Raw genomic sequence first — 25,783 nt, forward strand, 5'->3', positions numbered from 1 at the left:
CCAGCAGAGACAGCTGTCCAGCACCAGCAGCCTGCTCCGCCTCTCCAGTGCTCTGGATGGACCAAGGTTGTGATCCTCCCTGTGCTCCTTACCTGGGGACAGCCCAGCCCCTAAGGACCGTAGCTAGTGAGGAGTGGCAATGCATCCACCATCTGCCCCAGCATCAGGTGAGAAAAGCTCCCTGCTGTCTCTCTGTTTGGATGTCAGGATTCTGTGTGCACTTACAACCTGAAGGCTTATGTGGGAATTCTTTCTAACAGAACCTGTTAACAGCAGGGAAGTGTGATTATGTCCATTCCTATAATATGGGCCTTTATTGAGACACAGCACTTTTTAAAAATTACATCAACAAAGATTCCACAAAATGATTGAGGTTGGAAGGGACCTCTGGAGGCCAGCTGTTCCAACCCTCTCCTCATGCAGGGCCACCCAGAGCAGGCTGACCAGGACCATGCCCAGGCAACTTCTGAAGATCTCTAAGGAAAACACTCCGCAGCCTCTCTGGGCAACCTCTGCTAGTGCTCTGTCACCCGCATGGCACAGAAGTGCTGCCTGATGTTCAGAAGGAGCCTCCTGTGTGCCAGTTTGTGCCCATGGCCTCTTGTCCTGGCACTGGGCACCACTGAACAGAGCCTGGCTCCGTCCTCTTTGCACCTCCCTTCAGGTGTTTATTGGTGAGTTCCCCAACGAGGTCCCTCTTCTCCAGACTCAGCAGTCCCAGCTCTCTCAGCCTCTCCCCACAGGAGAGGTGCTCCAGTCCCTTCATCAACCTGGCGGCCCTTTGCTGGACTCTCCCCAGTGTGTCCAGGTTTCTCTTATACTGGGAAGCTCTGAAGTGGACACAGGGCTCCAGGCGTGGCCTCCTCAGTGCCAGGGAGAAGGGATCTGCTGTTTTGCCCTGCTGGAATCATTCCTTCTATTGCAGCCCAGGAAGCTGATGGCCTTCTCTGTTGCATGGCTGTATTTCTGGCTCATGTTCAACTTGCTGGCCATCAGGACCCCCAGGTCCTTTTTGTTAAAGCTGCTTTCCAGCTGGTTGACCCCACAGTCTGTACTGGTGCCTGGAATTGTCCTTCTCCAGGGTCAGGACTTTGTACTTCCCCTCACTGAACCTCATGAGGTTCCTGTCAGCACAGTTCTCCAGCCTGTCACAGTCACTCTGGATCACAGCACAACCATTTGATGTAGCAGTAATTTCTCCCCATTTTTTATTACCTGCAAACCTGCTGAGGGTGCACTCTTTCCAACTGTCCAGGTAACTAATTAATATGTTAAACAGTGTCATCCCCAGTACCCACCCTGGTGTACGCCTACAGTGAGTGGCCTCCAGATGGACTTTGTGTTGCTGATAAGAATCCTTTCAGTCCAGCAATTCAGCCAATTTTTGGCTCAGGTTACTGTCCTCTTACCTAGTCTGTACTTACTGATTTGACAGTGAGGATGTTATGGCAGACAGTGTCAAAAACCTTGCTAAACTCCAGACAAACAACTTGCTTTCCCCTCATGCACCAGACTAACCAGACTAACTAGACCAGACCAACACGGTCAAGAATGATTTTCCTAACTTCTGTGACCTTTCAAGGATTATTGAGAGTGGCCACATGGTGACATCAGCCAGCTCCCTTAGTACTCGTGGTCGCATCCCATCAGGCCCAACAGCCTGGTGTGTCCAGGTTTTTTAAGTCTTCCCTAACCTGATCCTCATCAGGATCAACAATGCTAATTCTCCATAGTTCCAGATGTTCCTGTGGGTCTTAGAGGCCTGGGATTCCTGAAGGTTGGTCATACCAGCAAAGACCAAAGAGAAAAGGGCATTGAGTACATTGGCCTTGCCCTTGTTCTCTGCCACAAGGTCCCTTGCCCCATTCATCTGCAGGCCAACATTTTCACTAGTCTCCCTTCTACTGCTACCATACCTGTAGAAACCTCTCTTGTTGCCCTTCACATCCCTCTCCAGATTCAATTCCAGGTGGGCTTTGACTTTCCTAATCTGATCACTGCATGACTGGGCAGCGTCTCTAATTCCTCCCATATCACCTGACCCTACCTCCACCTCCTGAATATTTATTTTTTGAGTTTTGTCAGGAGCTTCTTTTTCATCCATGCAGGCCTCCTGTAGGCCTACGCATGAGGACGGAACACTCTTGAGTTTGGAGGAGGCAATCCTTGAAAATCAGCCAGCTCTTCTGGACTCCTCCTCTCTCCAAGATGGTCTCCCATGGGATTGTTCTGAGCAGATCCCTAAACAGGCCAGCGGTTGCTCCCCTAATGTCCAGAGCTGTTAATCTGCTATGTGCCTTCTCTCAGCATCCTGAGCTCCACCAGTCACAGGGACCAGAGCTGCCCTGACCTTCACATACCCAACCAGTTCTTTATTTGTAGAAATATGGTCCTGCACAGTCTCCACGCTTCATCTCCTCATCAATCACCTGTGTCAGGAAGCTGTCATCAATGCCCTGCAGAAACCTGCATTGATTTTACCCTGCTGTGTTACCTCTCCAGCAAATACCAGCATTGCTAAAGGCTCCCAAGAGGACCAGGGCCAGTGAAGAAGGTATTTCTTCGGTTTGTCTGGAAAAGGCCTGATGAACTGCTGCTTCTTTCTTACCAGGCAGTTTGGAGCAGACACGCACACCAATGTTACCCACGTTGGTCTGCCAGCCAGTCCAGGCCCACAAGCTCTCAGCTGGCTCATAGCAGAGCTCCTTGCATCCCTGCTTCTTTCTCAAATACAGGGCAACTGCCCTTCCTCATCCTCCCACCCTCTCCTCCCCCTGTACACAGCCACTGCAGCACCCCAGTCACTGGAGTGTGATTTGCCCATTACTTGGAGATTACTAAAAATCCAGGCTCCATCTACTGAAAAATTCAAAGGTGAGTGTTTTCTTTTTTTTTTTTTCATTTCTTTTTCAAACTGAACAAGCAACAAACATAAAATCCATTTCTTACCATTGCAAAGTTCATGTGTTATGGTCAAATATGTCTTGTGCTGCTGTTAGTTTTGCAACAAAGAAATGTTTCTATCAGATGGTTCTTATCAACGAAATTAAACAGAAATGATAAATGGCTTGCTAATATTTTTCTGTGAGCCAGTTTTAAAATGGGTCACATTGTTCTTCTCTTTACTAGCAACCTAAAATAGAAGTTATTATATCAACAGTGGTTTTCACGTAATAGAACATTATCTGAAATTGAGTTTAGGTAATGTTTTTCCTTGAAAATTAAGGCTGTAGTAGTATAGTTATTGAAAACTATCATAGTTTACTTTTTATTTTTCAATTTAAAAGCAATATTCTTGATAGTAAGAATTGCAGTTAGAGTTCTTCCTAAAGAAAATGATCCCTTGGTACAGATAATAAGGAAAATGAATGCTGATGTTGAGAGCACAGCATTATAGAGGCTTCTTTTCCCTTCATGGGCCAAATTGTCTGCTAGAATATTTGATGTAATTCCAGAGACTTCAGTTGGACTGCACCAATTTACATTATGGAGAACACAGGACATATTTTTTTAAATTAAAATTGGACAAAATTGTAAAAATAATGATGGAATTTAAGTAAAGCCTGGCCAGCATTTTCTTCCACAAATCTTATATTTGTGAGTCTATTTCTAAAAATCAAACTGAGATTGATTTCTCCCTGGAGTATCTTGCAGATGTGCAGCTGCAGCTCTTCAACAGCAAGGAAAATCTGATCTACCCCCGGCCACCAGAAGAGCGAGGCAGCCCACCCAAGGCATGCGGGGCCATCCAGGAGCCACCGGCACCTCAGAGGGAACATAACGCTCAGGAAAATTGGAAATTCAGTTGTGCACAGGGTGAAAGTTGTTTGGCCCAGCTTGGATTCATGCATCCCTCCGGTGCTGGTGAAGACTGTGCTCAGGCAACGCCGCAGGCAGCTGCGGAGGATTCCTCTGAGAACAGATTTCCTCAGTCTCGTGTAACCAGGCTCTGCTCTCACTCTGCTCTCTGCTCAGGATGAAAGGGCATCTCAGGACTCCTCTTCGGTGGCCTGCATTAAAGTAGGGCTAGGATGGTCAAAATCATTTGCAATCCTTAAAAACACAGTAAGAGAAAATGAAGAGGTCTTTCCACCACCTGCTGAATGGAAACTAAGTGCAGGAGAGAACAGACTTGAGTCCAAGGTCCAATAGATGCCTTGTACAGTGCATTGAACTCTTTGGGGATTTCTTCAGAGGTGAACTTGCACAGAGATCAATGAAAGCCTGCACATTCAATCTGTTTCCTATTAAAAAAAAATAAAAAAATAAAATTAAAAAAAAACACCTCTGAGTCTCTCCAGTGTGCAAGTCAGAACTGTCTGAAAGTCACAGGGAGATGAAGTGCTAAGAGGCTAAGAATCTCATGCTTCTTTTTCTTTTTATATACTCTTTATTCCCACGGATCCTATGGGAAGCATAGGACTTCAGCACAGGGACGGCAGGAAAGATTCAGGGCTGTTAAATTAGTAGCTTGTTTAAATCCCAAGGTAAACTAGTTGTGCTAAATTAATCTGTGAAGCCTCACGTGAAATCTAGAGCCCCTGAGCAGTGCAGATATTTTGAGATGATCTAATTGTGGTTGGAGAGAAGGGAGAGCATGGGCACGAGCAATGCTGTGCTCTGCGCTGCAGTGGGCTCAGCACACAGCTCAGTGCAAAAATTTTGACATGGGCAACACAACCAGAGCACCAAGGAACAAAGATATCCAGGCATTTCTAGAAATTAGTTGCTGGACTATCTATGGATTTGAAATGATTGCTAGGAAACTGAGGAAGATGTGCACAATAAACATGGAAGTTCCTGGAAGTAGTGGAGGGATGGGAAAGAACTGGGATGGCTGCAAATAATAGCTCATGTCACACAGCAGCTGTCCTTCGTGGAAGTTTCTTTATTCTTTAACAGGGAATCAGAAGAACCCCAGCTGACCTTGTTTTATGAAGCTCTGCCAAGTCACAGGCTAAGGTTGGGCCTCAGAGAGCAGGAGCATCATTGGGGTAACTCAGCACTGCTTCGGACAATGCTGCCTTGTGAGTCCGAAGCTCGAGCATGATGTGGGGTGGAAGCACTGAGTCCTCATGTCCCACCAGCCTAATGCCAGCGCTATGAGTGAATATAACATGAATTCTCACGGTATGGTCAATCTAATGACTATAAACAAGCAAGAAAGGAATAGAGGAGACTTCCAATGTGCTACTGGCAAATGTGGAAATCGCAGTATGTTAGTATATCCACCTTCATCGGGTGGATGGCATTGATGTACTGGGATGGACTTTCTTAAAAAATTTCTAAGATTACACTTCTGTTTTTATCTCTCCGCATGAATGAAAGAAAACATTTTAAAACACCATGCTGAAGACAGCAAATAAAATGAGTACTCATTTCGCAGTTTGTGACTCCTTCAAGAAGTGATCGATTGTTGTCCCACTGCCACAGGTCAACCTCTGCCATAGAAAACTCCAGATAGTCTTCAGCTGCGTTTCCTAAATAATTAACAGGATGGACAAGGCTAAGATAACAATATGCAATCTATCTTCCAAAAGCAGCTGACAGAAGGAAATGGATACCAAATGAATTAACTCATTAGAACAGGACAGCACATTTGGAAATTCAAAACAGACTGCCTGGAATGATTTAAGTCTAGCACGAGGCTAATGCCCACCCCTTGCTGAGGCATGTTAGTGTTGCGATCTAGGGTTTCAGAAAGGTTGATGGGTGTATATCCTGGGTTTGTGTGTTAGGACGAGCCTGGACTTAATTAATTACATGGTTAAAATACCACCTGTAGTGGCCACACACACAGGTTGCATATTGATTATAACGGCTATGTTCACACGCGTGGACACACTCACAAACACCACAGGCTGACATACTGAACACCTCATAATACAAACAAAAGTTGCTATTACCTCCTTGTTGAGAGGAATTAGTAACAGTGGAAGGCATGTTATATGCTGCAAATACATTCTGTCTTCAAAAAGCTGCATCTGTATCCAATGTAAAAACTTGGCAGGCATCCGAAGGGAGCAAGGTTTCTCTCATGCCTGACTTATAACCAACAGAGAATTTCACAGAAATCAGGTTTCACCATTTGTCAGCCACGAGCTGTCAGCAAAGCCTATTTTCTCCTGATAAACTTCCACCTGTCTCTCCTTCAAAGTTACAGGAGTGTATTTTTTTTTTTGGAAAATTGTGGATCTTTATAGAGCATCCCAGACTCCGTTACAGCCCTGCTGAAGTAATATGGACATTTCTAGCCGTCATTAATAGGGTATACTTAAGAGGTTTATCTCCTTTTCATCCTTCATGGGGTAATAAGCCATAATTAAGGGACTCAGGAGCTGTGTCAGAGAACCACTCACCACCACATGTGTAGCACAACATATACTTTGCAAAGAGACAACTGGTAGCCAACGCAGTTGGGGTATTTCTTCACATATACACAGTGAAGGCATGATAGCAATTTTCATTAAAAATATTCTTAGTAACACAAGTCCTTCTTACATCACTGTATTTGACAATGGCTCAAACTTGATTAATGTGATCAAATAATGGGGTCAAGGGTCCTGCTGACTGGTACCTGAGGACCCCACCACATGCCTACAACCAGCAGCTCTAAAAAGCTCCTTGGCATTCCCTCTACTGCAGGAATCACTTGGGACAGGGGTCATCCCCAAACAAGTGCAATTCCAGCAGCACAATGTAACTCGTGCCTGTCTGAGAAGGAAAATAAGGAAGGGAGGAGGAAGCTTAATTCATCCTCTGCACTGCCAATCATTTTTTGGGGATTTAGGGCATAGCAGGGATTGTGAAGCATGCACACATTGGGAAAGGGCAGTCTTCATTAGCCCTGCTGCTGATCACTCTGTGCTCTCGGATGTCTGAGGTGGAAAGGTTGCAGCCACAGACTGCATCCCCAACAGAGCGTCCCCACAGAGCATCCCCAGCTGGGTTCAGTCTACACCCACCCTTGACTATCCAGTGTTAGGAGGAGAAGTTCAATGCTTTTGTGTGAAGTCTGTGTTTATCCTGCTCACATTAAAAAAGACTCCAGTTTAAATCAAATTACTAAAAGTAAGAACAGAATTACTTCAATTCAGGGGATGTTATCATATGATCACAGCCCTTCTTTTCCTTGAATATTTGGGCTCATCATGATATGCCAGTAGATCTTAAGAAGTGTTGAAAATCCCTCTTTTAAACAGTATTGGTCAGTCCCCTTTAATGGGATTCCCCACATCCACACACACACACCCCTAACCTTTTTTATTATGCACCAAAAGGCTGTAATGGAGCCCCAAGCCACAGCATTTCTGAAATCAAATACATTGGCATTTTGTGGAAGCTATCTTGCAAATTCTGGCAGAACAGATGTGCAATCCCAATTCAAGGCAAGCTCCTTGCAACCTGCCAGCTCTGCATACAAATTGAGAGTCTGAATCATACACAGTCCTCCTCCTTTATTTTGTTCTGGCCTAAAACGGCTCTCTGTGATCAACCTCATCCATGCAAACGTCCCAAAGAGAAATGCTAGATTTAACTGACAGATGCATAAAGTCTCCTGTTGTCACAGAATTCCCCAGTGTCTGCTCAGCACCAGATGTCAAAGAATGCAAATCTACAGCTGGCTCTGGTGTTCATTTGTACTCCAAATTCCCTCCTTCACAGCTGTTGAGAGCCTTCACAGCTTCACAGAGCCAAATTTTCAGGAGTAGGAGACAGACCATGGATCTGTATGTTGATGTGAATATACGTTGTTTGTTTATTTGCCTGGAAAATGCCTGTTTGAGCTGAATAGTAAGAGTATTTGTGAGGGTATATTTGAGCATGCTCAGCCGCCAGTGTTGGAAGTGACCCTTGCTCATCCTTCAAACGTAATCTCTTTTCAACAGGTGCTCTGGAACCGGTGTCATCTGAATTTCTCTTTGTAGTTAAACAACAGGATTCCCAGCCTGGCTTGGCCCTCCTAGGCACTGTGGAAATAATAATCATAACTACAGTCAAACAAAACAAAAGACGTGTAATCGTGAGGAAGCGGAGAGCAGTGTTTCTTCACTTATCTGTGGGAGCCTTTGCTTGGCCACCCTACAAGCCCCTCAGGAAATGACTTGGCAATGTAATTATGGTTTTAAACTTTTGTTCTCCCTTGTGCAGATATTGCCAGCCTGCACAGCTTTTTAAATATAGTCAGTGAGTGCCACTAAAATAATACGTCTGCAAGAGCAGAATTGGTATGATCTTTTTCTTCTTTTGTATTTGCACAGGGGAAAAATCTGAAACAGCAGGTAAGGATGGTTACAACAGGATACATTTGTTTTCCTGGGCTTCCTTTAAACAAGTTCAGGTTTGCAATGTTCACTTCTAGTGGCCTCAAGTATAGTTTAGATTTCCTTAAATGCAGATAGCATACATATGGAGACTTTTCCTTCCTCTTACCCATGTAACAATCTTCAAATCACAGAGTTCTCAATTGTATAGACAGTAATCATAATCTTACCAAATATTTGTTTAAATTAACCTCTGATTTTCAGCCAAATCACTAATTTATATTGTTAAAAGTTCATTTGACCTGGTGTTGAGACACCTGACTGTGTTTAAAAGGGGTGAGTCCTCACAGAATGGCTGAGGCTGGAAGGGATCTCTGGAGCCATCTGCTCCAACCCCCACTACCCAAGCAGGGCCACCCCCAGGTGACTTTTGAAGATCTCCAGGGAGGAGACTCCACAACCTCTCCGGGCAACCTGTGCCAGTGCTCAGTCACCCGCACAGCGCAGAAGTGCTGCCTGATGTTCAGAGGGAGCCTCCTGTGTGCCAGTTTGTGCCCATGGCCTCTTGTCCTGGCGCTGGGAAGTAATCAAAACGCAAGTTTGTATTTGAATATAAAGTCCAGATTGGACAACCACATATAAATACCTGATTTCTAAGGAAAGTATAGCATGCACTGTACCAGTACAGCATGACTTATAGCAGATTCAGAATGTTTATCTTTTCCCAAACTCTCTTTTTTTTTTTTTTTTTTATTTGCTTTCAGCTAGATGGGGATGTATTTGCCTTGGCTTTATGCCCCTGAGTGTTTCAATGCCTGCACCAAATGCAGCTCACCAGTTCACCAATTCACCTATTCACAACAGCACTGTCATTCCCCAGTTTCAGTGAGACATAGGATGGTAAACCCATGCTGCGAACAGCATGGATCTCTCATCCAGTACATTCAACCAATACAGACCAGCCTTATTTCCTGGATTACCACACACTTCTTCAAGTCTTGCCTGGGCTTGCATGAAGCTACCCCAGCTCTGTCTAAAACATTGCTACCCAACACTTCCAGCTCTGGCCTTAGGGCAAGCAGAGCTAGGTGGGGTATCTGCATTTGCTATATGAATACGCTTTTAAATCTTCACATTGCCAGTAAGATTGAATCAGATAAATTAATCTGACATGAAATACTGAAAAGATGACTCCTTGTAATGTTGCATAAGCCAACACCAGAATCCTATTTTGTCATATTTTAACGTAACTTTAATGCCAGCTATCAAATACAGAAGTTAAGTAGAACAGAGCTGTAATGAGAAGCCCCAGCCACTTCTGCTTCTGCTGACTGTGGCCATGAGACAGAGCAATGGTTATGAAAATGTTAAGTATTAAATGTATTTTGTGGCAGTCTGGCAGTGTTTATTTTCTAATGTTATTATACATATTATAGGTAGCCACAGTATCGAGTTTTCAACATAGACAATTGTATCAACTTAGGAAAGCAGTGATTTAAGATAAAAGAACAAGAGACGCTTGCTGGTTTTACAACAAGCAATAGCAAAGATATCCACCTATCAGATAAGAAGAAAGGAGCGAGAAGAGTTTAAAATACTTTGTTTGAAGTGATATGACCCGGAACAAATAGCCTCAGTGACATTTTAAGATCAAATAGCCCCAGCATCAAGTACCTGTATTTCATATCATCAAGAGAAGCTGTCGCAAGTTCAGCCTGATCTGCCCAAGCAAATGAGCTAGTGCCTGCAATAGCAGAGGCTTGCATTTCATTCTGAGCTCTTGAAGTTAATCCTAGTTTTTGGTTGTGTTTTTAGTTTGTTTGTTTGGTTGTTGTTGTTTTTTGTTCTACAAGTACCACCAGGTTTTATATACTTATGCACTTGACTTCAAGTTACTTTCTTGTGATAATATCCTAGTGAAGTGTTTTATACAGTGATTAGAAATGCCTCTACTTTGTCACATTTTCAGGTTAGTGACTCTTTTCCTGAAAGAATGGAAGGGAATTACTATTAAGGCAAAATTAAATATTCCCGAAATTGATAAAGAAATATAAGTTCAAAGGTTAAAAAGCTGTCAAGAGATGACATTTAAAAATAAGATTTTGTAAAAGGAATATTAAAAACATTGAACAAATATTGAAGAAAGAGTAAGTGCTGAGAAAGGTAGGGAAGCCAGGGAGATTTTCAAATAGTTTGTGCCATCAAAATTATGTTGAATCTGAGTCTGCAGGATGTTGAGACACAAGGTGTGAGAAGTCAGCAGGAAAACAAATCGTTAATTTGGCTCAGAGTAAAGAACAAGAGGTTCATGAGGAGGGAATTTAAAAACCTGCCTGTTGATGTGTTTGGAAATTTGTGGGGGAAAGAGTCCCTCTAGGCAAGCAGACAAGTAGGCAGCTATTGCATCAAAACTAACTGGGAGAAAACAATATCATTTGAAAGCAGGATTGGAAGTTTTTTCCACAGCAAAGGCTTTAATGCATAGGAAACAAGCAAAGGACATTTGTGCAGAAGGAGCAGTCTGTCAACACTTGCCCCTTACCAAACGCCACTTCTGTTAAAAAGAAAGTTATGTTTTCTAACAGTGTTGCTCTCCATGAGTAAATGCACAGCTGGAGATTGCTGCCTCTGCTGACCACGGCAAGCCCTGCTGCAGACGGGGGACCTGAGCCCCACGGTGACGGTTTGGAGTCAGGCCACAACCGTCACTGCTCATTCAATACACGCTGTGTACAATCAGGTTCCTTTGGGTTAATTATATTGTATGTCTGCTTTATGTTCATTATCATAGAGATTTAGCTCAGAAGAAATGCCTTCTGCTCGGAAAAATAAATGTTTCTACTTTGCTTCATTGCCTAATAGCTGGAGGAGTCCATTATCCTGGGAAAACATTTTTTCCACTTAGACTGACTGTTAAATATTTTATGACCATTTTCCTTTCTAGCTTTCACAGTAAATAAAACAAATACATGATAGACACAAGATGTTAAATAGTCACCAGTATGTATAATTTAGCATATACAATGAATTCTCACACATTTTCATTTTCATTTTCTGTATGTCGCACTGTACTATATCGTTTCCTTTGGTTATTTGCATTTACTTTACCCCATCAGTGCTTAGTCCGACTAGCATTCACTCTGTATATTACATGGACTTCATAGCGGCCTTTGGGAGGCACAGCTTTTAAATGATGTAGCTCCTGGATTCAGATCCTGGAGTGTGAAAAGGCATTCGGTTATTACTTCTTTTCTGTGAGGATTGCTGCTGTTGACATTTCAACATAGTACCTCTGCTGCTAATGGTAGAAGATGGTAGAAGACTTTTAATTATTAAATGTCATACATTCCATAGCTCTGCACACAGAGCCAAAACAGCTCACGCAGTCCAGCTACATTGGTCGAAAGAGGAGAGGAAGGGGAAACTCAAAGGCATCTTAGCAATGCGCTGACTGAGCTTGTCCCTGAAAACTCACTCCTAGGTCCTGGTTCATTTTGCCTCCTCTCTGTTTCAGGAGCACTGGTGGAGGAATGATGGCAGAAAGATCACCTGCTTTCACTTGCATGCATTGGCTGCATAGAAACACCCAGGTGTGTACAGGGAGATTAAGCCAAGATCTTATGTATGTAAGACCTCTGCATCTAAGATCTAACACGGGAGCAGGTTCTGCTCCCCATCCTGAACCACTTCAGACTGGGTTATAAGTAACAGGCGTCCATAAAGCACAAGTAAAGGCACCACACAAGTAAAGGGATGGTCATTGCAATAATCACAAACGCTATGTGTTCTGTTAAGTCATGCCAAAATTTTGTAATGTTGCAGGAAATATACATCTAGGCTTATTATGGTCTGTAAAATCTTGTTGCAAAATCTGACTTGGTTTTATTACGTCTCCAGTTGGAGACACTTTGAAGAGACATACTTCTCACTTTCTCAGATGGAAAAAAAAAGGTAGGTCCCTTCCATACGTTATATCTTCTCTACCAGGGACATAAAAATAATTAATCTCTCTGGAAAAACTCAGCTTTATCCGTAAAATCTTTCTTTTCATTTTACTGGTCTGAAACACACATTGATATTGAATATAATGTTTCAGGTAATCCTCCAACCTTTTTGAAACAGTTAAATCTACCATGTGCAGAATATAAACGACATCAATTTTCAGAGGTCAGGATATGAAATATTATGTTATTACAACATGCTAACTGTACTGACCATCACCATCTGTACACCACAGGTTGGGCATCACAGCATTAGCACTTTTTCTCTGGAAAAAGAAAGAAAGAGAGAGAAAGAGAGAAAGAGAAAGAGAGAGAAACAGAGGAAGAGAGAGAGAGAAACAGAGAAAGAGAGAGAGAAAGAGAGAGAAAGGGAGAGAGAAAGATGAAAGAGAGAGAAAGAAGAAATAAAGAAAGAGAGAAAGAGAAAGAAAAAGACAAAGAGAGAAAGACTGAGAGAAAGAGACAGAGAAAGAGAGAGAGAGAGAGAAAAAGAAAGAGAGAAAGAGAGAGAAAGAGAGAGAAAGAGAGAGAAAGAGAGAGAAAGAGAGAGAGGAAAGGGGAAGGGGAAGGGGAAGGGGAAGGGGAAGGGGAAGGGGAAGGGGAAGGGGAAGGGGAAGGGGAAGGGGAAGGGGAAGGGGAAGGGGAAGGGGAAGGGGAAGGGGAAGGGGAAGGGGAAGGGGAAGGGGAAGGGGAAGGGGAAGGGGAAGGGGAAGGGGAAGGGGAGGGGAAGGGGAGGGGAAGGGGAGGGGAAGGGGAGGGGAGGGGAGGGGAGGGGAGGGGAGGGGAGGGGAGGGGAGGGGAGGGGAGGGGAGGGGAGGGGAGGGGAGGGGAGGGGAGGGGAGGGGAGGGAAGGGGAGGGAAGGGGAGGGAAGGGGAGGGAAGGGGAGGGGAGGGAAGGGGAGGGAAGGGGAGGGGAGGGGAGGGGAGGGGAGGGGAGGGGAGGGGAGGGGAGGGGAGGGGAGAAGGGAAGGGAAGGGAAGGGAAGGGAAGGGAAGGGAAGGGAAGGGAAGGGAAGGGAAGGGAAGGGAAGGGAAGGGAAGGGAAGGGAAGGGAAGGGAAGGGAAGGGAAGGGAAGGGAAGGGAAGGGAAGGGAAGGGAAGGGAAGGGAAGGGAAGGGAAGGGAAGGGAAGGGAAGGGAAGGGAAGGGAAGGGAAGGGAAGGGAAGGGAAGGGGGAAGGGAAGGGAAGGGAAGGGAAGGGAAGGGAAGGGAAGGGAAGGGAAGGGAAGGGAAGGGAAGGGAAGGGAAGGGGGAAGGGAAGGGAAGGGAAGGGAAGGGAAGGGAAGGGAAGGGAAGGGAAGGGAAGGGAAGGGAAGGGAAGGGAAGGAAGGGAAGGGAAGGGAAGGGAAGGGAAGGGAAGGGAAGGGAAGGGAAGGGAAGGGAAGGGAAGGGAAGGGAAGGGAAGGGAAGGGAAGGGAAGGGAAGGGAAGGGAAGGGGAAGGGAAGGGAAGGGAAGGGAAGGGAAGGGAAGGGAAGGGAAGGGAAGGGAAGGGAAGGGAAGGGAAGGGAAGGGAAGGGAAGGAAGGAAAGGAAAGGAAAGGAAAGGAAAGGAAAGGAAAGGAAAGGAAAGGAAAGGAAAGGAAAGGAAAGGAAAGGAAAGGAAAGGAAAGGAAAGGAAAGGAAAGGAAAGGAAAGGAAAGGAAAGGAAAGGAAAGGAAAGGAAAGGAAAGGAAAGGAAAGGAAAGGAAAGGAAAGGAAGAATACAGTATTTTAGCAAGCTACTTCCTCTGACTCTCACAAGCTTTAGAAATTTGGTCTCTTTCCAAGGCACTGCTACAAAAAACGTGAGATTTAAGGCTGGCATCAGAGCTGGGCAAATACGCTTTTTTTTAAAGTAAACGAAGTCTGGGGGGACTAGAACCAGGGAACTTGGGATAACATCAGCACGTAAATTCAGCCAGAAACAGGGAGTGGGGCAAATAAAAAGGTCACAACATTTAAGTTTCACATTTTCCTTTTTAATTAAATTTCTTATTTTGAAAGCACTGGATATTTAGTTATGATATCTTTTAAATAAAACATTCGATATGTTTTTAAGCACCACCCTTAACTACTGATTTTTAATTTGAGTAAATTAATCAAGAAGTCTTAGCCCATAATCTTAAAAAAGCTTCAGATTATATATTTTTTCCCATTTGTTTAGTTTCTCTTCTAAACAAAAACGCTTGCTCTTCAGATGACTTTCTCATGGTGAAGCATAGGGCATGCAATCTGCTGAGCTGTAGCTTGCATTGCAATTGGATTTACTTTTCAGAGTATTTTCTGAAATATGTTTTAAAGATCATTCATTTGACCTAAATTTTACCTAAATCCCTGGGACTGTTGTCTCCTATTGGCCAGCCCAAGGCCTTCAGAGACATCTTGTTAATAGAGAGCACTCCTGCTCACAAATTTATCTGGAGGTTAATCTGTTTGAAGCTGGTCCTAGATTTACTGCAATTCCTTACACTGACCTTTCCAAAATATATATAGTACCTAATACAATACTTGATGTATGGGTGGGGTTTTTTTGGCTGTTCGTTTATATTTTCACTAAGAGAAGAGAAATATTTACAGGAATATTTTCTGAGTCTTATTGATGGTGGTTTATTGAACCACCATACTGTACATCACGAGCACACACTTCTTAAGTCACACTGAGAGATATGACAGTGATGCTATTATAAAGAGGAATAGAACAGATCCAAAGTTTATATTCACCAAATATGACAGAATACTTTTTTTTTTTTTTTTTTAAGCTTGGACAGACAACTAACTCTGTTTGTAAGGCTAGAACTTGAGGTGCTTAGGGACATGGTTTAGTGGGTGACACTGGTAGTAGGGTGATAGTTGGACCAGATGATCTTGGAGGTCTTTTCCAACCTTAATGATTCTGTGATTCTATCAAAGAGTGACAGCTTGCTTTATGACCTACCATGTTTGCATGCCAGCTAAGTGACTGTAAAGTGCAGCCCCTGTGTGCCAGTTGCACCACTTATCTTCCACATCATCCAGAGATAACATACCTGCATTACCACAAGTTTTAGCTGCTGTAGCTTCTGTGGTTAATGTATATCAAAGGTTCACACAATATAACAAGCAAACTCTACCTTGCTAAGGCAGACGAAATCAATGGTTTCTGTGTAATGGTGGAAAGATCTGCGAAGAGACATTCTTTTTGCTGTTGAGCTACTACATGGAAAACATCGCCACACTAATTCAGAGTGAGGCAGTGGAATTTGCCATAAATTCACTGAAAAATCAGTCAAGGAAATGACCTCAAAGGGGTATAATTTCCTTCCAGGTAATTCTTTCAGTGTATATCATTTGTTCTTATTTATAGGAATTAATATGAGCCCTGTCTATCAATTTAGACATCCAAAACAACTTTTATTATTCCCTTCATCCCATACCCAGTAATCCTCACACAAAGACCAACCCATGCTTCATTCTTGCTTTCCATCACTTTCCATCACTTCTCTCAACTCCTGAAAAGTAAGGAAAAGAGAAGAGATGTTTTCCAGCATGCCCTGAAGAACAGAACAGTCCAGGATCAGAGTCAGGAGCAATTTCTTAAGTCAAGAAGGCACATGAGAAACAATTTTCCTCCAGACATATAATTCACTAGGTATATATAATTCACGTGGGTACAGCTGTAATTTCAGTTCTTCCTCAGACGGGCACTGACACATGGTGCTCTGAGGGCTGAGTAAGCAAGAACAGCTCAATTCTTTAGGCGGGGGTCCAAATGTTTATTTAGGAGTGGTGTTGGTTTAGATTGTCCAGGTCATCAGAATAACTGGGGCTCTCTGATATTTCTATTCCTCAGCAGGGCACGAAAACTGTAAAGAAGGAGATATAACCTTACAATTACTTACTAGCATTATTAGTTTGTACCCTATTATTGTTTCTTGCTTTTAAAACTTCAGCTCAGTGCAAAAAGTGCTTTTCAGATATTATCCATGCAAGCAAAATCCCTTGGCCTGTACAGGTCTTGCTTGAATAAAAGTAAAGAAATACATATCTGTCCTCTAAGCCTGAACTGCTCCATCTTTGCTACATGCCCTCAGAACACAGGTGACAAACCCTGCTGTTACAAACAGAAGAGAACTATCTTGGCATAGTGCAAAAGTCCTCTGACAGAGGACTCATCAAGGCTTCTCTGCAGAAAGCATTATCCTCACTCTTAGCGCCTACAAAATTTTTCCAAAATCAGATTGGTGTCTATTCTCACAGAGTGCTTGGGACAGAGATGCGCGAATGGCTCCAACCAGAATCACATGAGGCAGGTAGAACAAGACGAATATCACCAGCCCATTTCCCTTTCTCTTTATGTTAGTTTTCCCAGATCTCATAGCTGGAATCTGCTTAGTCGGATAGATACAGTTGTCAGGGATTTACAGAAAATGTGCAAGCACTGCATGGCATCACTTAATCTATATCAATTCTCTTGACGTTTTTCAAATGGGGTAGAAGCTTAGCTCTACCTCAGCACTGAAAGTGGCCTTCAGCTTTTTCAAGACATGCTTTGAGTGCCTGTGTCACACCAGAGTCCCCAGAGAGCATTTTCTCTCCTTTCATCCTCTGATTTCCAGCTGGTATTCACTGCAGCTTAGCTTGTAGAGGAATCTCACCTGTCCGAATGCAATGACTACACTCCGAGAGTTTGAACTTACTTGTTTTTCTGCCTACCGAATGCAGCTGGCAGAGCTCTGTGTTTTATGCAAACACAAATGCATAAAGCAAAGCGTGTGTTTTCAGCATTGACTGTTTATTTTCTGTCACTGTTTCACTGTAAATTTAGGATCTGAACACTCCACTTGAATCCAGGCAGACAGATGCACGCACTTATACATTTTTATTACTAAAAAAAAATTACATTTTCCTATACTTAGATTCACTTACTAATCTCACAAAGCCTTTCTATGTAAAAGGTATTTATTTTTAAGCTAAATTGCATCCACTTAACATAGAATGATATATTGTGAACATTTACGAGAAATCTTACATAGCTTAAGATAACTGGCAAACAAAAACATGCTAGCTCCCCTCTCAGAAGCATAGAAACGTATCAGCAGTATATGTTGGCTTGTATTAACACGCATGCACTTGCATTATTCCTTGCTGCCTGGTCCCCATTCCTAGACAGGATTTTTACCCTGGCTTTGCTGTCTTCCAGCTGTTCTGTTACCTCTCGGCTGTAACCTACTCTTAACAGCATTTGTTCTTTCTTCTAGAATGTTTGGTATTCCTTTATCTCTATTCACAACTTTCTTTACCCTTATTTGCCTTATTTACTGTATGATGAACATTAAGAGTAGAGGTTGCACAAGCTTCTTCCAGTTTCCTCTTTCATTTCTCAGTTTGAACTGTTTTCATGTGTGTGTTGTGTTTGGTTGTTTGTCTGCTTTCTTTTTAATAGAGGAAATTGAATCCAAAACAAGATCAGTTTCTAGGAATACTTCCAATTGGTAAAACATCCCAAATGTCCATATATCTCAAATTCTTGATCTAACTGGTAGCCTGCACTGTTGTTTCTTTGCCATTATTCAAATAAAATAAAATAAAATCTACTTCTGGATAAGAAAAAGCCTCTTCTTCCTTGAGCATCTCTCCAAGCATGGCACCATTTCTCATCTGATCCACTGGAAACAAGACAATATCATTTATCAAAATGTGTAGCACGGCTGCGAATGTCTTTCAGTGCTATTAGCGATTCTTTTATCCTAAGATTCCCATCTCATAATTTTGTTCCACACTCCTATTTCTGGCATCCGTTTCATGAAAACCACCTTCCCAAGAAATCCCAAGGCCATGGATTTGTCTCACCCTTATTCATGTGTAGTCTCTTCTTTCAAACTGCGGATAAGAGAAACTTCTGAGAGAACGAACAGGAAATTTGTACCAACAGAAGTGTCTGAACAGCCTAACTCTCCTAGTGAAGCTCAGACAGGGTTCATTATGCAGACAGTATAAGCTATTAAAGCAGAAAAACAAAATTAGCTCTTATATCATTCAACAGTGCCTGTGCCAAAACAAGAAGTAAATCACTGAAGCTGTGTATTATGCATGAGATATACAGCATTGTTGAAAATTGATTTTTTTTTTTAGCGATAAAAGGGAACTTGCTCCGGAATGAGATGTGACTTTAAATCCTTAGCCTAATATCATTGCTAATTTTAATTGCTATTAGAAGAACCTTGTTTTCCTCTGAGGCATTATGTAAAGAATCATTCTAGCCCAAATAGGCATGGGAAATGTTTAAGGGCCATTACAGAGCAAACAATGAACATGAAAGCAACAGCAGTAAACTAACAAATATCCCTGGCTGTGATGCCAGGACTTGGCTGTTTAGCTGTCAAGCAGACATTAACAGATGACAGATAAGTAATTATCCAACCAAGTTGGATGAAAAATGCTTAAATGCATCCAAAAAATAATGCAAAATAAAATCTGAAATTTGATGAATAGGAAAAATTATACATAACATAACAGCATATTCTCTGTGTAATATTCTTAATTATGAAATATTAACATTTCAGCATGTGAGGCTTTAATGAGAGTGTGGAATCCGATTTCCAACACGGAGTGCTGCACAGTTACATACAAGATCTGTACAAAAGACTCCAGTCCACGCTGAGACCAGACTTTGGCGCCCTGTACCTTGGGGGACAGCAGCACAAAGGCGGTTGCATCCCACACCTTGCCCAGGCACTTCTCCGCTCAGAGGCAGAGGCAGCAGTGGGAGGCCCTTATCACCTCACAGGAGGTGACCGTGGCAGGAAGGCAGAAAGGGGCTTTAATGGCACACCCTTTCCCTCCCCTGGCCTCAGGAAAGCTGTGCTCATTCCTGAAGGGAGAGAAATGACACTAGTAAAGGACATCGCGCGGGATCCCAAAAACTGTGCCTGCAAGAGGTAGTGGCACATGGATAAAATGGAGCATTTGGCAATGGATGGGGATGTTAACATATCTAACTAAAACATGCAAAACTTTAGACAAAAAGGAAATATTTTAAGTAGCATGGGAGTAGGTGTGATTCACTGATGAAAAATATATTACATGACCAAACTAGGACGGGCTGAACATGCAGCTAAAACCAGGGGATGGAAGCAACCAGAAAGATGTACATACATTAATATTGTCAAAGATGTAAGCAAATTACACATTCATTGGAGGAAAAAAAAAAAAAGATAGCAAACCTAATATCAAATTTTCTAAGCACATGTAGCTTTCTCATAAGGATGGAAATTGGAATAAACCCATGCATGTAAATAAATCCATCATCAAAATCTTGATCATTGTGATGGCACAGACTGGAATGCCTTCTTCATAAGTATCTACTGTGATGTGTCTTACTAAATGAGGGAATAAGGAAGCGGGAGAAAAAGAGCACAACGCAGAGTACAACCCGATAGCCAAAGCACTTCATGTGCCACGTGCCACATTTGTGCTATCCTGTAATATAAACTCACAGAGAACCATCCAAGTAGACAGATTTTAGGACAATTTGCAGATCAATTACTTTCTTGTTAACAGTGTTGTGAAGAACACTTTGGACATTACACAAACGTTTGCCCCAAACAAAAACCAGTTTGGGTTCAATAGCTGAGAAGTGCCTGTAGCCAAACAAACAGGCTGGCCATATGTAGAACAATTTCACAAAATAAATAACAGTACCAAGTCAATTTATAATCAGTTAATATGAAGTAAAACTGTAGTTTAAAATATCCCAGGAGACAGGAAGGTGCTAGAATAGCTGCTGTTGCTCTGTGTTCTAACTGGCAGGAGCAATTTGGTTATAACAATTACATTTTAATTAGTAACAAAACAAGATGTTGTAAAAACTTGTGCAAAAGAAATAATGACAAATAAGAATGACAAATCCTGGCACCATAGTCTGAAAATAAATAAGTGAAAACCAGAAAGTATTAGTCATAGTAGTTACAACACTTAATTTGAAATATTTGAAGGAGTGAGAACAAAGCTGAATATTGGGACAAATGTTTTTTTTTTTCCAATTGGACAACAAAAATCTTTTTGCGAATAATAGGATGGAAAAATGTTTAGACTGGAATGCAATATTCTTAGGTCACAAAGAAGTCTGATTTACATTTTTTGTCATAAAAACTTATCTGTGTTTAAGTAAGGATTGCAATTGGCAGTGGATGGAAAAGGAGTATATATGCTAACTCATTAACTTCATATCAAGTATTCAGTCAGAACTGTAGCTAAGTATTTCAGAATGGTACTAATAAAAAGTTATTTCCATTGTTTGCTGTGGACATGCATATTTTGTGCCATCCTTCATTGCTTACTGCTTTGCATTTTTCATAGGAATATAAGATTGCCCCCCCCTCCCCCTTTAGTCACCAAATACATTCCCTGCTGACAAAGACAACCACGTGAATAGTTTGCTGTCATTCAGTTATTATTAGATACATTAGACAGCTTCCTTTTATTTTTTTTTTTTTTTAATAATAATATTGTCCAAGGAAGCTCTGTAAGTCTCATTATGTTAGGTTCATTGCCAAGGCTCATCAACAAAGGGGAAAGACATACAATAAAAACAAAACCAGTTATCTTTTAACCACATGTGAATTCCTGGCATGAGCGAAGTTGAGGGGTGCCTTGCCATTTGTTTGGGATTTCACCCTGCAATTATAGAAAGGGGGTGTTCCTGCTCTTTGAGGCTTTTCTCACGGAGCCATCAGAAGCACAAGAACACAGGATGGCAATATAAATCTGGATTCATACAAAGGGTCCGGGATTTACACACTGAATCTGAAACTCACCTGCCTGAAGCCCTCACTCAATAGCTCCTTGCTCCAGAAAGGCCTGAAAATTTCAGATACCTAATTTTTGCTTATGTTTGGGGCACACACAGAATTTCTTCTTCCTTGGAAGGGAATTCACAAATGATGGAAGTACCATTGTCTTTTCTTCCTTGTGAGGCCTTGTGAGACTGGTTTTCTTAGACAAAGAAAAAAAATGTGTTTCTTCTGCAAAATTAAGAAACAAAATAATGTATATTTTGTCTTTACCTTCTAATGTCCTTGTCTTTTATTCAAAATTGAGAGTTTAAATCTAGATATATGAGACTCAAGGTTAAATCTCAACTTGACTTGAACAACCTCACCCACTTCCCAAGGGAATTTATTACCACCATGTCTCAGGTAAGTTAGAGAGAAATTCTCTCAATTAGTCTGCTTAAACTGCCTCCACTTTGCATATAGTAATTCAAGAGGAGTTCAAAGCCTGGAGAGATCTGAACAGTCCTAAGTCCATTCAACTACTTCATACAGCATGCAAAAATGCAGTAGAAGAAACTACAAAACCCACACTGAACTCCCCCTGCCCCGCCACCTCGAAGACGGAAGAAACAACTTTGAATACAGCAGCAAATGCTGTAACATGGAATAAGTTGTGTTGGGTCTGCCTCTTGCCTGCTTTTGGGATTTCTGAGAAAGTGACTATAGTTTCAGGAGACAGCTACTAAAGATGGAGAGCCGTAGCTTTTTTTAATGAATGAGGCTTATGCTTACATGGGATTTCTTATTATCATCACATGTTAACAAATAGCTCCCATAGACCCCACTCTTGTGCACCTAACTCTACATATACCTCACATGATTGCCTAACTGTTGATGTCTCCAGATTGAAAAGATGATCCTTGAAAAATCTTCAACTGATGGAGGATACAGGCACAGAGAAAAATAGAAAATATAATTTCTTCCTGTGGCTCCTAAGCTCCAAAATTACTAATCTTACTGATCTAATGGGATGTAATAATGCCAGTGTGAAACTGGACTGTTCAAATATTTTCCTGGGAAAGTCATACTTCTGGGACTTGCACAAATATTCTTGCATTCACAAGAACATAGATTTGATGAAGTACTTTTGGACTGAAAACCAGTATTTCCCTTACACAGAGTAAGTCATGCAGAGTGCATGACTTGCAATTGAAAAATAAGCAAAAAATGTCAGCTTGGAAACATGTTTGAATTGACAAGTTAAGGTTAGAGATGCTTGCATTTGCAGTCTTCTGGACACAAAATAAGGCTTACAGTTTCACCTGAGCAGATACTGAATTTTCTTATGTCTCTGTGTTGTGCATTGGCATTGCTGAGATCACTTTTACACGGCTGCCTGATGGTAAGAGGAAGGAGCTCACAATCTTCCTCCTTGTGAGTTTTCACTTGTTCTACAGATGTAACACTTTAAAACAAAAATCTCCTTCATTACACCTGAACTTTGTGTCCCACGATTTTATCTCTGACTGTGGACATCTTGGTTCTTGATCTTTTGTTTCTACCTTAATTAAATGGAAAACAATTACTCAGAGGAGCCAGTTATCTGGAAGTTTTCCATACAGAGATCTGAAAACAGGAGGTTTTTTCTCAGTATGGCTCTCACTTGTGTTGTTTCGAAGCACAACTGAGATAAATTATTTTCTGCTCCCTGTCCATCACATCATACTTGAGAGTATGACAACGCCCTGTGGCATCACCTGCACTGGCACATACTGACTGTTACAATGGTTACAAGAGCTGGCAGAGCAAAACGTGTGGTGAAAAATTGTCAAGAATGGAGAACATAGTGCTAGGAACCAAGCAATTCTCAACATACCGAAGAAGTTAAAAAAAAAAAAATGCCTACCCCTCTTGGATTAGAGGATCTTTTGCTTTCCTGATCAAGTAATCCTTCTCAATGCTGCACATTTAAAAAAAAAAAAAAAAAAGTTTACAGTTATTGATTTATTAAATGATAAGTCTTGATAGACTATTCCTTCAGAAAACAGATATTGTGATTGAGGTGACTTGTAAGATATAAATACAATAGCATTCCTTAAGCCTGTCACAATAACTAGTACACTGACCTGTGCCTCATTTAAACAATTCTGAACACTTTTAAGCACTTATGAAAACAAACAGGATATGTTTAAAAAAAAAAAAAAAAAGCTGAAAGATTATATTTCATTATTGCCAAACCAGAAGGTGCAAAACTGGTACAGTGCAGAAGTCAGAAAAGTTGCTGTGATCTAGCTGTCTGAGAAGGAGTCTGTGCATACCAGACCCTGAGATGGGCTGGCCTGGACCTTCTTCCTGCAGTACTGACCTCCCTTCTCTCCCCTCCCCACAAAAAACAACGCTTTTAAACTCGAAGTCATGTTTCCTTAGAAAATTGAATCCTTCACTTTTTACATCCAAGAAACTCAAAGTGATTCAAGCAAGTAAAACAGAGATTTTAAGAAGTTTATAAACAGCTCTCCATTTGCCTTCCACACTGTGCAGAGAGACCTTCCTGCACCCAGGCTTAGTGACAGCCAGCTTTCTGGACTGAAGAAAACTGCTGCTTCTCGTGGATCCCAGGAAATGTCTCTTTTCTTACCTGTGGATGTTCCCCGCCCCTCTTAAAAGTCTCTGCCTGAGGCTCTTTGCTCTTCTCCCCCATGCTCCAGTTTCTGGAACTGTTGTGCTCCAGCTGTGCCCAGATGTTTCCCCAGGAAGGATCCATCTTCCGCCTCCTCCAGGAAGTCTCTCTGGTTCTGTCGCCCTTTTACCTTTTACCCAACGTGCAAGCAGAGAACAAAGCAGGCCCTATCCACAGCGGTCCACTGCCCTCTGTCAATGTTTTCCAACTTGTACTGGAAAAACAGAGAAAAGCATTACAGGAAATAAGTCATTAAAGGATGTTACAAGCTAAAAAGATAGCTGAGCATTAAATAGCCATGGATGCCTATTCATTTATCTGGCAGAGGACAGAGATGTCAGCCCTCGCCAGTTTTTGTAGTACCTCCTATTCTGTGAGCGTTGCAGGTCAAGTGAAACAAAGGCTGTTGTGTCGTTGTACAGCATACACGTTCATCTCTACATTTGCACCAGTCCTGTCGATCCACACAGTTTTGATTTGTCTGTTTCTTGGAACAACTGCCAGGCCTTTAGTCAGCAACCTCTGGTATGTCTGCACCACCTTTGTGGATCCACCAGCAGCAGAAGTTTGGCCACCAGCACAATCTGAGCAGACTTCTTATCCTCTTCTCCTTATTTTTTTTTCCCTTTAGCATTGTTTGGCCTGCACCTCCTTTGGCGCAGATGTGCTGTCATTCGACCAACAAACATAAATCCTTTTTTTTTGTTTGTTTGTTTCCAGTTCAAAGAGTCCGGAGCAGTGAGATGGATTTACTCACCAATACAATACCAGTGTCATGATGTGTGTCCTAGAGAATGCAAATCTGGGAACACACATGGGTGGTGGATACATGTCCTGACAAACAAAGTCAAATTCAGTGCAGCCCTCTGCCAAACTCTCTGGAAGTTACCCTAAAGCAAATTATCAACTGTGCTTGGATTTACATTTGGGTAAAATAATTGCCAGCTTCAGAAGGGAGGTGAATGAGATGGCTGATCAACCTCAATCCCACTTCAGCTGTGGCCATGGAATAAATCCATGCTTCAGAAGTGAATACAAAAGACTACTAACAAAGGCAAAGTTTAACTCACCAGCACCTATTTCTTAACACTGCAGATTTCATCAATAACCAGAGATTTGGATGCCTTGATTCCAAAACCCCAGCCCTGAACCAAGTCCTAGCTTTAATATTGGGCAGCTGATGAATTCTGAAAACAAAACAAACAAACAAACAAACAAAAAAAAGGAATGGCCAATGCTGACACGAGCACCCTCCCTAAATCTGAAGCATTAGAGAAGACCAGCTGTAACTTGAGGCTTTTAAATCAGGGTTTTAAACACCCAGACACTAACCCTAGCCATATCCCTGCTCATAATCTTAATTACACCTTTGGGACTGCCACTTACAATAACAGAAGAAATAAACTGACCTCTATCCCTTCCAATGCTTCTTCTAACTCTCTGGTCAACATAAAGACCAGCAATAAACTGAGCTTTTAAGGCCAACAAACCCTCACCCTGACTCTGGCTTTAATTACTGGCAGGAGTTCCCTTTCATCGGTGAAAGGAAGACAACATGTTGCCCCCCAGTGATAAATTCTCCATTTCTACCTCAAAGTGCTCTTTAAGATGCCATACCAAACCGGGCTCCTGAAATACTGAGTTTCCAAATTACAACTCCAGCCCTAAATTCAATTTCAACTATGTTTAGTTGGATATGGCCTCTAATTCCAGTAATATCTTGTTTCAAATTGCCTTTTCTACACTTTGGTAGACCTTACTAAAGATGACTATATACTATATTGTACTTTTGAAGCTTTAGATTTCTAAGTTCTAAATTTACTTCCAACCCTGAACCTAAACTTAACTATTAGGAGAAGCCCCTTCTAGTACAACAGAGAATATTAGGAATGTTCCCCTATATTATTTAATAACTTTGAAGGTCATTAGTTGATAGTAACTACTAATATAAATAATTATTAACAAATATTTTTATTGCTGTCTTTGTAAGTCATATAAGCTGCACATCCTAATGCAAAATTTAGTTACATGAATGAATCAAAGGAAATCCAGAAGTAAATGAGAATATAAAACACTGGCCCATCCAAGTGTCTTCCCTCTTCGTAATT

At 41.9% G+C, this 25,783-nt stretch overlaps 1 long non-coding RNA gene across 1 annotated transcript; it reads right to left on the reverse strand.

Annotated features, from left to right (window-relative positions):
- Positions 1-627: 627 nt before the first annotated feature.
- Positions 628-24,753, reverse strand: LOC106039012 (uncharacterized). The gene is made up of 3 exons (XR_010829698.1): positions 23,634-24,753; positions 5,233-5,480; positions 628-4,244 (listed from the first exon to the last, which is right to left on the reverse strand). It is a non-coding gene; the product is annotated as an uncharacterized lncRNA (long non-coding RNA).
- Positions 24,754-25,783: the final 1,030 nt, after the last annotated feature.

Source organism: Anser cygnoides, chromosome 2 (assembly GCF_040182565.1).
Source record: "Anser cygnoides isolate HZ-2024a breed goose chromosome 2, Taihu_goose_T2T_genome, whole genome shotgun sequence".
In the NCBI taxonomy this organism is placed as follows: Eukaryota; Metazoa; Chordata; class Aves; order Anseriformes; family Anatidae; genus Anser; species Anser cygnoides.